This window comes from Bos indicus, chromosome 23 (assembly GCF_029378745.1).
Source record: "Bos indicus isolate NIAB-ARS_2022 breed Sahiwal x Tharparkar chromosome 23, NIAB-ARS_B.indTharparkar_mat_pri_1.0, whole genome shotgun sequence".
In the NCBI taxonomy this organism is placed as follows: Eukaryota; Metazoa; Chordata; class Mammalia; order Artiodactyla; family Bovidae; genus Bos; species Bos indicus.
The window spans coordinates 10,123,232-10,137,615 of record NC_091782.1 but is presented as its reverse complement, the minus strand read 5'-3'; the positions used below and the strand labels follow the sequence as shown (position 1 = coordinate 10,137,615).

General features: G+C 54.1%; 1 long non-coding RNA gene across 1 annotated transcript; it reads right to left on the bottom strand.

Moving 5' to 3' along the window:
- Positions 1-2,460: 2,460 nt before the first annotated feature.
- Positions 2,461-7,742, bottom strand: LOC139178941 (uncharacterized). Its single transcript, XR_011563361.1, has 2 exons — positions 7,683-7,742; positions 2,461-4,161 (listed from the first exon to the last, which is right to left on the bottom strand). It is a non-coding gene; the product is annotated as an uncharacterized lncRNA (long non-coding RNA).
- Between the last annotated feature and the right edge of the window lie 6,642 nt (positions 7,743-14,384).

Genomic DNA, 14,384 nt, shown 5'->3' with positions numbered 1-14,384 from the left:
TGGACCTAAGTGGAATTTGCATCTTTGAGAAGTTCTAGCTGTGGGAAGGGAGTGGGCGCCAGGAGCTCTTAGTCAGGCCTTCCGTCTCCCGCCTCCCTCTGGATGGGGTGGGCGTGGGGGAGCAGGCCCTGTGCCAGCCAGCCACCACCTCACCCAGGGTGACGAGCTCAGCTGAGTCCCAGTGCCCTCGGCTCAGCATTCAAGCTCTGTCCTGTGTGGAATACAGGGGCTCAGAGAAGCAGAGCCGTCTGCACAGCTGCACACGCATGCCCACACTCGCAGCATGTGATCCAACATACATGTGCAGTTCTGTGCACCACTCACACGCAGGAACGTGTCTTCACACAACATCTGTGCCCTCCATGTACTGACACGCGTGCAGGGACACGACCTTAGTTCACACACAGACACGCCCTTGGGGTCACGTCCTCTCACACCAGCATGTGCCCACACCAAAGTTCACACCTGTTTCCCACATTCATCCTCAATAATAGTTGATGGTTTTTACATTTTCGCTCCGAGTCAGGCATGTTTGAAGTTCTGTTCGATCCTCACAACAAAATTCTGAAGCACGGTTTTTCCTTTGTCATTGGTGTGTACTGTACACACAGTAAAAGAACATAAAACTCGATGGATTTGGCTTGATGAACTTTTTTTTTTTTCACTTTAATTTTTTGGCTGCACCAGATCTTTGTTGCTGTGCGAAGGCTTTTCTCTAGTTGCAGCGCACGGGCTTCTCCTTGCGGTGGCCTCTCGTTGCAGAGCACAGGTTTTCAGGCACTTGGGCTTCAGCAGTTCTGGCACATGGGCACAGTAGTTGCAGTTCTTGGGCTCCAAGGGCTCAGCAGTTGTGATGCACGGGCTTAGTTCCCCCAAAGCACATAGGATCTTCCCGGACCAGGGATTGTAAACCCGTGTGCCCTGTATTGAAGACGGTTCTGTACCACTGGACCACCAGGGGAAGTCCAATGAACTCTTTCTTAAGTGCACGAATCATAACTGTCATTTCACTCAAGATCTAGAACATGTCCACTCCCCCAGGAGGCTCACTTGTGTGCCTTGTCAATCAACAGCCACACAAGAGAAGCCAGTGTCCTGTTACAATAAGTATCATTATTATTCCCATTTAAGAGATGAGAAGACTGAGGCTCAGGCTCCTGGTCGCATACTCAGCAGTGGCCAGACTGGAGGCTCTGACTTCAGACCACCACACCACATAGATGGCTCTTCTTACACAGTGCCCACCTCACACTGATAGAGGGCCATGGTCATAGAGGGGTGGACGAACCTATTTTGTTTTTTCCATGAGGAAAGCAGCAGAGACAATTTAAGCTTTGTTTTCAATCTGCCCTTAAAAGGGCACAACTTGGCTCAGGAAGGATCAAAGGATCGGTGAACTCTGTGAGCTCAGGGCTGCTGCTCCTGCCCTGGGGCACCGTGTATCCATGGGGCGAGAGATGCATTTGAAAACACTTCTGCCCCAAAAGAAGCCACCTGAACACTTTCTTCGTGCCTTCCATCAAAGGAGCACTCATGGCAAAGCTTGATATGCATTCATTCATCCATTCATTCTGTGAATAGGTATGTAGTAAGTACTTACCTACCTGGTGCCCAGCCCTGTCCTAGGTACTGAGGATGCAACAGTGAAACCAACACAGAATATGCCTGCATCACGGAGCTGACAGACAGTGAAATACATGGCATTTAGGTAGGAGAAAGGGAGAAGCAGGAAAGGATGGGGTGAGAGGGGGGAATACAACTTTTTTTTTTTTTTTTTTTGGCTATAACATGCAGCACACGGCATCTTAAGTTTGCTGACCAGGGATTGAACCTGTGTCCCCCTGCAGTGGAAGGGCAGCCCTAAACCACTGGACCACCAGGGAAATCCTGAAGTGCAGCTTTAAACAGGTGGTCCCCATGGAGAAGGTGAGGGTTAAGGAAGGATACGAAGCAGCTTTGCAGCTATCTGGAAGAGCATTCCAGGTAAGGAGAATGGCCAAAACAAAATAATGGCACCCTTTTAGATGCCAGTTGTGGGTCCTGTGAAGTGCAGACTGGCATCTGAACCCTTCGCCCATCGGGGCAGTGTGACTTTGGTGGGCCAACTCTTCCTCTCTGGGCTCCATCTCGTCACCCGTAGGAGGTGAGGCTTCGACAATGAGCTGCCCTGTCCACCTGCGCACTCGGTCCTCATGGACCTGCCCTAACCAGCAGAGGGGCATCTCTGCCCACCCAAGTTCTGGCCCTGGGACCTGGCCACCCGACTCCAGGGCTGGCCACATACTCCGGTCTGGGACCAGACCGCTCTAGATGCAGGGGCCAGGGTGGCAGTCGGGGAGGCGCTGGCACAGTTCCGGATATTACAGCATTTCCAAACAAAGCTGTGTGTGTTTGGGTGAATGGGGTGGAGCTACTTGGGATTTGTGTGCGCCCTGGGTGTCATGTCCCAAACATACGCTGTAGGCTTATTTGCATATTTATTGTTGAATGCAACAGTGGACAGTAGGGTCCCTCCAGACGCCACCCTCCCTGGACACTCCCAGGCCTGGCTTGTCTCTGGAGGATCTCTCTCCTAGGGACCCCCTGACCACCTCCCAAGGTTGGCTTCATGTCTTGGCCCTGTTCTCCCTTCCTTTAACACCTTTAGTTTCTCGAAGTCCTCCTTAAGGGAAATGCTTACCCAAGACCATCTAGACAAAGAAGGAAATGGCAAAGAAGGAGATACTGACAGGCCCTATTGAGTTATTTAGGAGTTGCAACTAGCTGTAAGTAACAGACGTGAATAGCAGTGGCTTGAACAAGATGGGGATTTACTTCCGTCTCCTTAAGTGGAGAAGTCTGGAGCTAACGTCAGGGCTGGCTTCTGGCCTCAAGGCCATCTTTCTGGCAGAGTGTAGCCACCACAGCTCCAGCTATCACATTCCCATTCCAGGCAGAAAGGAGGAAAGATGGACTCAGTCCCCTTTTAAAGGAACTGTCCTGGAATCCCTACCCAAGAACTTATTTATATCCCCCTGGCCAGAATTTGGTTAACTTCCTTCCGTCTCCAAGAAATGCTGGCGTGATTTCATCCAAGGTAATTGGGATTCCATTAGTAAGAAAGAAGAGAATGGATACTGGGGAGACAGTTAACACTTTCTTCTCTGTATATGCCCTGAACTTGTCCATCTCTACCTTGAAAAACCTTGTGCTGGGACTTCCCTGGTTCAGTGGCTAAGACTCCGCACTCCCAAGGCAGGGGGCCTGGGTTCAATCTCTGATCAGAGAACGACATCCCGCATGCCAACTAACAGCATCCTGCAAGTGAAGATCCTGCGTACTGCAACAATGATCGAAGCTCCCGAGTGGCGCGACTAAGACCCAGCACAGCGCACACACACGTGCACACGGACAAACTGTGCTCCTGCCTCTTCCTGCGGAGTCCTCCGCCCTCACCCCACAGTCATCTAGTCTCTGGTAAGGAGCACACGGTACATTTTCTGAACTTACTGGGGTTGCCACAACAGAATGCTCCTGGGGGTCACTCAAGTGAAAGGGGGAGGGTGGAGTTAATTCTCAGAACACAGAATACCAGCCCTGGGATCCATCAAGAGGCAGTGGTAAGGCCTCTCCACCCCCTGCTCGGCAGGGATCAGAGCAGTGGATAAGCCAGGCCAGTCCCTGCCTCCAAAGAGCTGACATTCTGAGGGAGAGAGACAGCCATCATACAGACCAAAACCTAATGAATCTGGTTCAGGGACTTCCCTGGTGGTCCAGTGGGTAAGACTCCACGCTTCCAATGCAGGGGGCCTGGGTTCAACCCCTGATTGGGGAACTAGATCCCACATACCGCGCAGCTAAGAGTCTGCATGCCGCAACTAAGACCCAGCGCAGTCAAAATAAATCAATCAATTAAACACTTAAAAAAAGAAGATCAGTTCAGACTGCCCTAAGTACTGAGAAGATAAATCAGAGAAAGGGCGTAGATAGAGATTAAGCAGGTGGTCGGGGAGCACCAGGCACGCACTTACTGAGTGTGCTGAAGGGAGCCCTCAGGAAAGTGGCCCCGATTCCAAAGGCTGTAGACCCTTGAGGGGCAGGGGATGAACACGGCTCCAGATGAAAAGCCCCAGGGCAGGTGTCAGGTGCTGGGACTCTCAGCCCAGGGGGCCTGGCCCAAGCCTGGAGATGAGACCAAGAAATCTCACAGGGGAGTGTGTGTGGAGGGGAGGTGTCCTGCGCAGTACCAGAGCTGTTTAGAAAAGCTAGTGGAGGGCTTCCCTGGTGCTCAGTGATTGAGATTCCTCCTGCCAGTGCAGGGGACGCAGGTTCCATCCCTGGTCTGGGAAGTTTCTGCATGCCTGGGAGCAGCTACTGAATGAAGCCCATGAGCTCTGAGCCTGTGCTCTGCAACAAGAGAGGCCGCCACGATGAGAAGCCCTCGTGCCACAACTAGAGAAAGCCCGTGCTCAGCAACGAAGACCCAGGGCAGCCCCAAAATTAAATAAGTAAAATTAAAAAAAAAAAAGAAACGCTGCTGGGTCCAGACACCTAGTGAATGTCGAAGGCCCAAGGCTGTGGACCCCGTGGGTTCCTCTGAGTGGCCCTCCCTAGCAGACCAGGTCTTAGATGTGTGGCTGAATGGACTCCAGGAGGCCCCAGACCCTCACATACCAGGCAGACCTCCTGGCAGCCCAGCGAGCTTGGATGGAGCCAGCCTACCCCCAAACCAGCCATGTAAGAGAAGTGGCTTTCAGCACTGCAGGCAGAGATGCTGGGCCCTGAGTGCTCTTGTCCCTAGAAAGAGCGACTTCAGGGTGCTGGGGGAGGAAAGAGACCCGGCTGGCTCCCCAAGTCCCTTTCTGAAAACCCTGCTGTCCCCGACCTTGTGTCTCACATTATATCTCTGAGGCCCTTCAGATCAGATCAGATCAGTTGCTCAGTCGTGTCCGACTCTTTGCGACCCCATGAACCGCAGCACGCCAGGCCTCCCTGTCCATCACCAACTCCCGGAGTTCACTCAAACTCATGTCCATCGAGTTAGTGATGCCATCCAACCATCTCATCTTCTGTCATCCCCTTCTCCTCCTGCCCTCAGTCTTTCCCAGCATCAGGGTCTTTTCCAGTGAGTCAGCTCTTCGCATCACTTGACCAGAGTATTGGAGTTTCAGCCTCAGCATCAGTCCTTCCAATGAACACCCACGACTGGTCTCCTTTAGGATGCACTGGTTGGATCTCCTTGCAGTCCAAGGGACTCTCAAGAGTCTTCTCCAACACCACAGTTCAAAAGCATCAGTTCTTTGGCACTCAGCTTTCTTTATAGTCCAACTCTCACATCCATACATGACCACTGGGAAAACCATAGCCTTGACTAGACAGACCTTTGTTGTCAAAGTAATGTCTCTGCTTTTTAATATGCTATCTAGGTTGGTCATAACTTCCCTTCCAAGGAGTAAGCATCTTTTCATTTCATGGCTGCAGTCACCATCTGCAGTGATTTTGGAGCCCCCAAAAATAAAGACACTATGTCTATAATGTCTTTTCTCCCACAGGGGCTCCTTGGAGCCTTCATGGACCCCCTACGAGAACGTTATCTACCCCCTCCAACTCCATCTGATGCAGGAGAAACACTGAGGCTCAGAGAGGAGATGGACTTACCCAGACTCCCCAGAGGGAAAGGGGCAAGGATGGAGGTGGAAAGGCCTGAGCTACATTCTGCTGTCAAGGGTCTTAGATGCCGAGGTAGGGCTTTACCCTGTGGGGTCAGCCACTGGAAACCCATGTTCATCCCGGGGACTGCTGTCCTCACGCACAAATACTGTCACCCGTTTCTCCCATCGATTGGCCCAGAAGGTGTATCGTATCTCCATTTGACGGTACAGGAAAGGGAACGCTGAGGAGGTGGAGATTCTGGCCCAAGGCTTCAGGGCATCTGGGCCACGTCCTCTGGTTCCAGGCCTGCCATTGGTGCCCAGCACTCCTGTGACGGTGCTGAGAGGCGGGTGGATGGGTGAGACGTGGGCTCCGCGTCACTTACACCCAGCCAGGTGTGATTTGGGGCAGTTCACTGATCCGCTGGGCCTCAGTGTCCCCCGCCCGTGAAATGCGGCTAGTTCCTGCTTCACAAGATCTTCTGCAGACAGTGCCCGGCTCATGCCACCTGAGGCCCCCACCCTCCTCGTGGGGCCAGGCAACAGCTGGGGGGCAGCTCCTCAGCGTGCCCTGGTGCCCCCTCCCCGCCCTGGCCCACGGCCAGCGAGGCCCGCCCGAGCCACATCGTCCAGATGGTACCATAAAGCCATCCCGAACCTGGGCTGCCCAGGAACAAACAGCCCTTCCCGGCCCCTCCCAAGAGGCCACACCCCACTGGAGCCTCACCAGGAAGACACCTCGTCCCTGCCTGGGGTGAGGGCAGCCACTCAGGGCCAGCTGCCCGCTGTTTTTTTTTTTTTTTTTTTTTTTTTCCGAGAAAGGGGAGGGAAAGCCAACCTGGAAGGCTGAGGCCAGGGCAGGGAAGTGTAAGGAGGAGGACCCCTGAGCCCGCCCCCTCCCCATCTCCTCCGCACCTTCCTTCCTCCTGTTCTCAGGTCCTTCTCCCCCTTCTCAAGAGAGACCCACTTCCCCTCTGCTGTGTGACCTCGGGCACCTCACTGACACTCTCTGAGCTCTAGTTCCTCCATTGGTGAAGTGGCCCCCTCCCTGGGCGGGTTCTGGAGGCTGAAGCATGCTTCAGGAGGTCTCTAGCGAAGGGCAGCCCTGGCCCCTCGTGTTGCCCATGGCGGTTTGGAGTGGGGGAAGGGTAAGCCTTCCCTGGATCGGCAGAGACTGGAAGCTTGGAGAGCTAAAGGTCCCAGGCCAGGCAAGGAGGGCCCATGTCCCCTCCATCTGGCCCCCCAGGAACTCTTCCCTTCAGCTTGATACCCCCAGAGGGTCCTGCTGGACAGAGCTCAGGCCTCAGTTTTCCCATCTGTGCAATGGGAGGGGCAAGGTTGGTGTGGGAGTAGGGAGGTGGGCTAGGGTGGGGCCCCCGGTGTCTCAAATGGATCAGGCACCTATATGGGAAGACCAGTGTCTCAACCCCGACCCGCCCTTCCCAACCCCTTGGTCCCCAGGACTCAGGCTTTCTTCTCTGAAACCTTGATCACCTCCGTGCTCAGCTTCCCTCGGGCACAGAGAGTTTGTCCTGTACAGTGAAATCCTCAATTACGGGCCGCCTGGCCGCTATTGTTTTCCTGTTTCCTGTGTGCTGGAGGGCTGGAGCACAGTGGCTCTCGGGCCAGGATGCCAGGGTGCAGCCCCCACTCCACACTTGCTGCTCTGTTACCAGGAGGTAGCGTGGCCTCCCCTCTCTCAGTTACCTTATCTGTAGAATGGGCTTGATGGTAGAAGGCCCATTTCATAGGGTCCACGTTCAGCTTGAACATTAAACACATAAACTGCTGGGAACCTACGGGGTCTTGCCTGGTCTCAGGAGTAATATTCCCCTCCACCTGGTTGCAGAGGGCTCACTCTGATGCCTGCCACCAGCCCCTACGTGTGGAAAGGCTGAGCCATGGGAAGTCGGCCCCAGGCGTGCATGGCCAGCATGCAGGTCAGTGAAGGCCTGGTGGTCAGAGGACAAGTCAGTGGTGGACTCTGCCGGGCCAGGTGGCCACCTACTCTGGGAGGCGTGGAGATCAGGGGCCCTCATTCAACCCACTTACCTCCCCTTGGTGGGGCCTTGGCTGCCCCCTTGCCTTCTCTGGGTCTCAGACTCCTCATCTGTAAACAGGAAATAAGAACTTCCTCTCGGGGCGGGGGGAGTGTGTGGAGATGAAACGAGAGGGTGTGCGTGAAGTGCCTGCCGGTCACCGTGAGTGTTGCTCAGGATGCTGACGGGGAGTAAACTCAGGGACGGGGCCCGGGGGTCCCCTCCCACAATACTGGGGGATTGCGGGCAGGTACAAGGAGGACCCCCAGGTGGCTCTGGTGGTAAAGAACCCATCTGCCAAGGCAGGAGATTGTTAGAGACTTGGGTTGGATCCCTGGGTTGGGATCCCCTGGAGGAGGGCATGGCTGCCCACTCCAATATTTTTACCTGGAGAATCCCCACGGACAGAGGAGCCTGGCGGGCTACGGTCCAAGGGGTGCCAAAGAGCCAGACACGACCGAAGCGACTTAGCACAGCACAGCGCTAAGGGCCCACAGGGACCTAGTCAGCTTTCAGAAGACCAGGCTGGGGCCCAGACAGGGAAAGGAACTTGTGGCGGTGGCACAGCAAGTCAGACAGAGGTGGGGCTACAGCCGGATCCCGAGCCCCTGCCCCAGGCCCTTGACCCGCCCACCCTGAGGAGGAGGAAGAGGGCGTCTCCAGCCTCTGCTCCCCTCGGACCCCCATGCTTCCCACCCACTCCTACCTCAAATGCTCTAAGACGCCTGGTTAGGTAAATCCTTGCTCTAAACAGCTCTGCTACTGCCCAGCTATGGGCAGGTCGTCTCTGTTTTTCTCTAAAATGGGGGTAAGACGACGACTGCGCGCAAGATAGTTGTGGGTGCCCATCAGGTGACCACCTACACACACACACACACACACACGCACGCACGCACACACACACACACCCTACACACACACACACGGTACACACACGGCACACACACACCCTACACACACACACGGCACACACGCACAGAGTACACGCGCACGTGCACACGCGTGCACAGTACACACATGGTACACGCACACGCACGCACGCGCGCGCACACACACACACACACACGGTACTCGCCACCCTCCATGCGCCAGCGAGGTGGGCAGACTCGCCGGAGATCACAACGCTCGTCTGCCCTCCCGGGCACTCACGCATCTGCTCATGCAGGAGAGCCGAGCTCAGGGGCCCCTGCGCATCTGCTCATGCAGGAGAGCCGAGCTCAGGGGCCCCTGGGAAAGTTCCGCACCTTCCCCCCTCTCCTCTCCAAGTTCTCGCCTGTCCCCGCGGCCTGAGTCCCAGCCCCGTCCTCCCACCCCGGAATCCTTCCTGTCTGCCCGTCATGGCGGCCAGCCTGGGTTCCCCAAGGCCACGGCGCTCAGCTGGGCACACAGTTAGGGCTGAGTAAGAAGCGGTGAGGGAGCATGGTGGGGGGGCCGGGGGTGCGGGGAGCAAGGGGGGAGCCTGGACTCAGGGTGAAGGTTCCTGTGTGACACCTGAGATGCTGGGCGAGTCCGCTTCCTGCAGCTGCTGCCAATTGCGTCCAAGGCTGGGTGCGGGGATCCTAGCTTCCCCGACGTGACGCAGAAGCAATGTCTGGTGGCCAGACGGGGCAAGGGTCACCGGTTGGGGGTAGGGCGGCTTCTAGGGGCCCCGAAGCTGCCAAGCCCAGCAAAGGCTGCACGTGGCAAGATGCCCACTAAGGTGGAGGGAGGGTCTGGACAGAACGCCCTCCTGGGAACTGACTGACTCTGGGACCCCTTGAATATCCCAGCCCATGTACCGGCCGGATTGGTTGGCTTTGCATGCTGGCTGTTTCTTACTAGATGCGTGTCCCTGAGTTAATTAACCTCTCTGCCTCGGCTTTCTCATCTTCAGATGGAGGTGTCATACCTACCCCATCGGGTGATGATGAAAATTACATGACACTATGCAGAAAGGGCATCGGTTCCCATCGCCTGCACCACCGAAAAGCTTCTGCAAGTGCAAAAAGTCACATTATTTGTTAGTCACAGGAACAGAGACTACAAGAGACTGAACTGAAGCCACACGGCAGGCAGAGCTGAGGAGGGACCAAGACTCCCGCTTGGTAACTTTAGCAAGAGGTGGCAAAGCGCAGGGCTGTGCGCGAGGCCCTGGAGTCAGGCTAATGGCCTGCCACTCACAAGCTCGGTGACCTGAGGCAGCTTCCTAAGCTTCTCTGTGCCTCCTGTTCTCCATCTGTAAAATGAAGATTATAATAGCACACCGGTCCCCGTAGGGTTGCTGGAAGCAGTTAATTTGTGTCAAGTGCTTGGAGGAGTGCCTTCGTGGAGTACCAAGAAAACAGTTCAGATAGTGCTGTGTGACCTTCAGCAAGTCCCTTCCCTCTCTGGGCCTCTGCTTCACCCCTGGAAAACGAATCGTTAGACTAGTTCAGCCAGAGGTTCCCTCCTTCTGGCTTTGACGTCTGTCATTCTGGGGAGTGGAGGCGCGATCCCCACTGTTTCGGTCCTCACACCCCTGAGGGCAGGGTCCCTCTTCAGCCCCTGTCTACCCTTCTCCTCTCCCCTGTTCCAGGAGAGACACAGGCACCAGAGGAGGGGGTGGTGCTGGCGGTGAAGGAGCAGGGAGGCAGCCCAGGCTGGGGCAGTGGGAGGGGATAGACGCCTCCGACCAGCTCTCTTTCCGGTTCCCACTGCTCTCTGTGCCCCGGGGGTGGGCAGGCCCCTGCTCCCCTCTGACCCGGGAGGGTGCCTACCAAGGCAGGGCTGGCTTGCCCCCTCCATCAGGACGGAGGAACCCCCAGGGAAGTCCCCTCCTTGGCTCGGCAGAGTCAGGCAGACTTTGCCCAAGAATGAAGACAGCAGAGACCAGGAACCGAGCCCTGACAGCTGGGGAGCCTCAGGCCGGGGGAACCCCCATTCTCTGAGCCTGTCTTGGGGTCAGCGCAGACTAGGCCATGTCTTGGGCCCTCCTGGACCTGGTGACACAGATGTCACAACCCAGGGAGGTAAGAGCTCAAAGTTCCCGACTGGAAACCCCGGACCAGGAAGCAAATGCTACTCTCCTTCAGCCCTCCCCTGACCCTCCCCGCACCTGCGGCCATTGTTTCCAAGGAAATCAGGCCTCAACCAGGAGGAGGGAGCCTCCCTTCCACCCTCCCCACACCCTCTGCCCTCCCCAGGGACGTTCCCAGGCCTCCCTCAGCCCCACCCCATTTCCTTCCCACTCCCTGGCTGGGGCCCCCAGCTGCCCATCAGTCCATCTTTCCATCCATCCATCCATCCCTTTACTCCACGCATAGCTTTTTGCTAGACACTGCACTCGAGGCCACGGATGCCTATAAAATCTGACAAAGCTTCTGTCTCTATGGACTCCCTGCTCAGGGCAGGAGACGGAGAAGCAGAAAGACTGTTTGATAAGGTGAGATCTGTGTCCAGATCCCAGGGCCCCCGACATTGGCAGGATCGGGGAAGGCTTCTCAGGGGAGCTGATGCCCATGCTGGACTCAGTGATTAAGTATGAGGGCACATGGAGAAGTCTGGAAGCGAGTCTGTCAGTGAGGGCCTGCTGCACTCACTGTTGGTCACCAGTGTCTGGAACAGCGTAACGTGCAACTGGTGCTCAGTGTGTGTGTGTGTGTGTGTGTGCGCGTGCGTGCGCACTTAGTCATGTCCGACTCTGTGCGACCCCATAGACCGCAGCCCACCAGGCCCCTCCGTCCATGGGATTCTCCAGGCAAGAACACTGGAGTGGGTTGCCATTTCCTTCTCCAAAAGGAATTACAGAAAGAAAGAAACTGATGTCACTCAGTCCTGTCCTACTCCTTGCGACCCCATGGACTGTAGCCCACCAGGCCCCTCTGTCCACGGGATTCTCCAGGCAAGAGCACTGGAGTGGGCTGCCACTTCCTGCTCTGGTGCTCAGCAGGTGTTGGAACAAGTCACAGTGTTTGGGGACAACGTCCCACAGCTCTTGGAGCTGAAGCGGCCGCTGTGCCTGTGAGCTGAAGCATCGTGGGTGCTAGTGGATAGGACCACGTGGCGCCTCTGGGGCCCCAGAGACCCCACACACTTGCTCTGAGGGCAGTAGGGGGCCACGGGGGCCATAAGCGGCCCAGGGACACCCGCCTCACCCTCCGTTCCCTTCCCCGATCTAATCTTCTGATCAGCCCTGTAGCAGCTGCCCTTTCTCTCAGCCAAGTCCATATCATCTGGTGGTTTGTGGAAATAAGCACATGTTAAGCACCTACTGCATGCCAGATGTTTTGTTGGGAGATGGAAATGAATTGAACAGTCCTGCCCACACATTACCCACAGTCCAGGACTGAGACTCATTATGAGTATAGTTGATGTACAAGGTTGTGTTCAGATCAGATCAGTCACTCAGTCGTGTCCGACTCTTTGCAACCCCATGAATCGCAGCACGCCGGGCCTCCCTGTCCATCACCAACTCCTGGAGTTCACTCAGACTCACGTCCATCGAGTTAGTGATGCCATCCAGCCATCTCATCCTCTGTCGTCCCCTTCTCCTCTTGCCCCCAATCCATCCCAGCATCAGAGTCTTTTCCAATGAGTCAACTCTTCGCATGAGGTGGCCAAAGTACTGGAGTTTCAGCTTTAGCATCATTCCTTCCAAAGAAATCCCAGGGCTGATCTCCTTCAGAATGGACTGGTGGGATCTCCTTGCAGTCCAAGGGACTCTCAAGAGTCTTCTCCAACACCACAGTTCCAAAGCGTCAATTCTTCGGTGCTCAGCCTTCTTCACAGTCCAACTCTCACATCCATACATGACCACTGGAAAAACCATCATAGCCTTGACTAGACGAACCTTTGTTGGCAAAGTAATGTCTCTGCTTTTGAATATGCTATCTAGGTTGGTCATAACTTTCCTTCCAAGGAGTAAGCATCTTTTAATTTCATGGCTGCAGTCACCATCTGTAGTGATTTTGGAGCCCAGAAAAATAAAGTCTGACACTGTTTCCACTGTTTCCCCATCTATTTCCCATGAAGTGATGGAACCGGATGCCATGATCTTCATTTTCTGAATGTTGAGCTTTAAGCCAACTTTTTCACTCTCCTCTTTCACGCTCATCAAGAGGCTTTTTAGTTCCTCTTCACTTTCTGCCATAAGGGTGGTGTCATCTGCATATCTGAGGTTATTGAGATTTCTCCCGGCAATCTTGATTCCAGCTTGTGCTTCTTCCAGCCCAGCGTTTCTCATGATGTACTCTGCATATAAGTTAAATAAACAGGGTGACAATATACAGCCTTGACGAACTCCTTTTCCTATTTGGAACCAGTCTGTTGTTCCATGTTCAGTTCTAACTGTTGCTTCCTGATCTGCATACAGATTTCTCAAGAGGCAGGTCAGGTGGTCTGGTATTCCCATCTCTTTCAGAATTTTCCACATTTGATTGTGATCCACACAGTCAAAGGCTTTGGCATAGTCAATAAAGCAGAAATAGATGCTTTTCTGGAAGTCTCTTGCTTTTTCCATGATCCAGCGGATGTTGGCAATTTGATCTCTGGTTCCTCTGCCTTTTCTAAAACCAGCTTGAACATCAGGAATTTCACGGTTCACATATTGCTGAAGCCTGGCTTGGAGAATTTTGAGCATGACTTTACTAGCGTGTGAGATGAGTGCCATTGTGCGGTAGTTTGAGCATTCTTTGGCATCGCCTTTCTTTGGGATTGGAATGAAAACTGACCTTTTCCAGTCCTGTGGCCACTGCTGAGTTTTCCAAATGTTGTGTTAGTTTCTGGTATATAGCAGAATGATTCAGTTTTACATATATATATATATATATGTTCTTTGCATATTCTTTTCCATTATGGCTTATTACAGGATCCTGGCTACAGTGCCCTGTGCTATGCCGTCGGGCCTTGCTGTGTGTCTGTTTTATATGTAGTAGTTTAGATCTTCTAATCCAAAACTCCTACTTTGTCCCTCCCATACCCCCTTTCCTCTTTGGTTACTGGAAATTACCATAGAACTCACAGTTCCATGTCTGTGAGGCTGCTTCTGTTCCATAAATAAGGTCATTTGTTACATATTTTAGATTCTACATACAAGTGATATTATATATTTGTCTTTCTCTTTCTGATTTACTTCACTCAGTATGATCATCTCTAGGCCCAGCCATGTTGCTGCAAATGGCATTATTTCATTCTTTCTATGGTGAGTAAATGGGAAAGAAAATGGCAACCCACTCCAGTATTCTTGCCTGGTGGATTCCACAGACAGAGGAGCCTGGCAGGCTCGATGGGTTGCAAAGAGTCAGCCATGACTGAGCTCATAGGACAGGACATGGTGAGTAATATTCCACTGTGTATACACATCTTCTTTATCCATTCATCTGTCAATGCATATTTGGGTTGCTTCCATGTCTTGGCTGCAGGTATCTTTTTGAATGAGAGTTTTCTTGGCATATATACCCAGGAGTGGGATTGTTGGGTCATATGGCAACTCTGTTCCTAGGAGGATGGGGCCTTTTAATCTGGGGTTCATGGAGGGGCTGCAGGGGGTCTGTGAGCCCCTGGAATTGTGTGTGTATTCTCAAATAGATTCTCAAGAGTGACCAGCTTCCCTCACAGGTCAAGACCCATGTGTGTATGGAAGAAGGTTGCTTCCTCAGCATTGCGTCTGGACTCGGCTGAGATAGGTCAGGCCTCAGGACCTTCCAATCGTAACCTGACTCTGACTCTGCCCAGGACCCTAGACCCTCCCAACCCTACG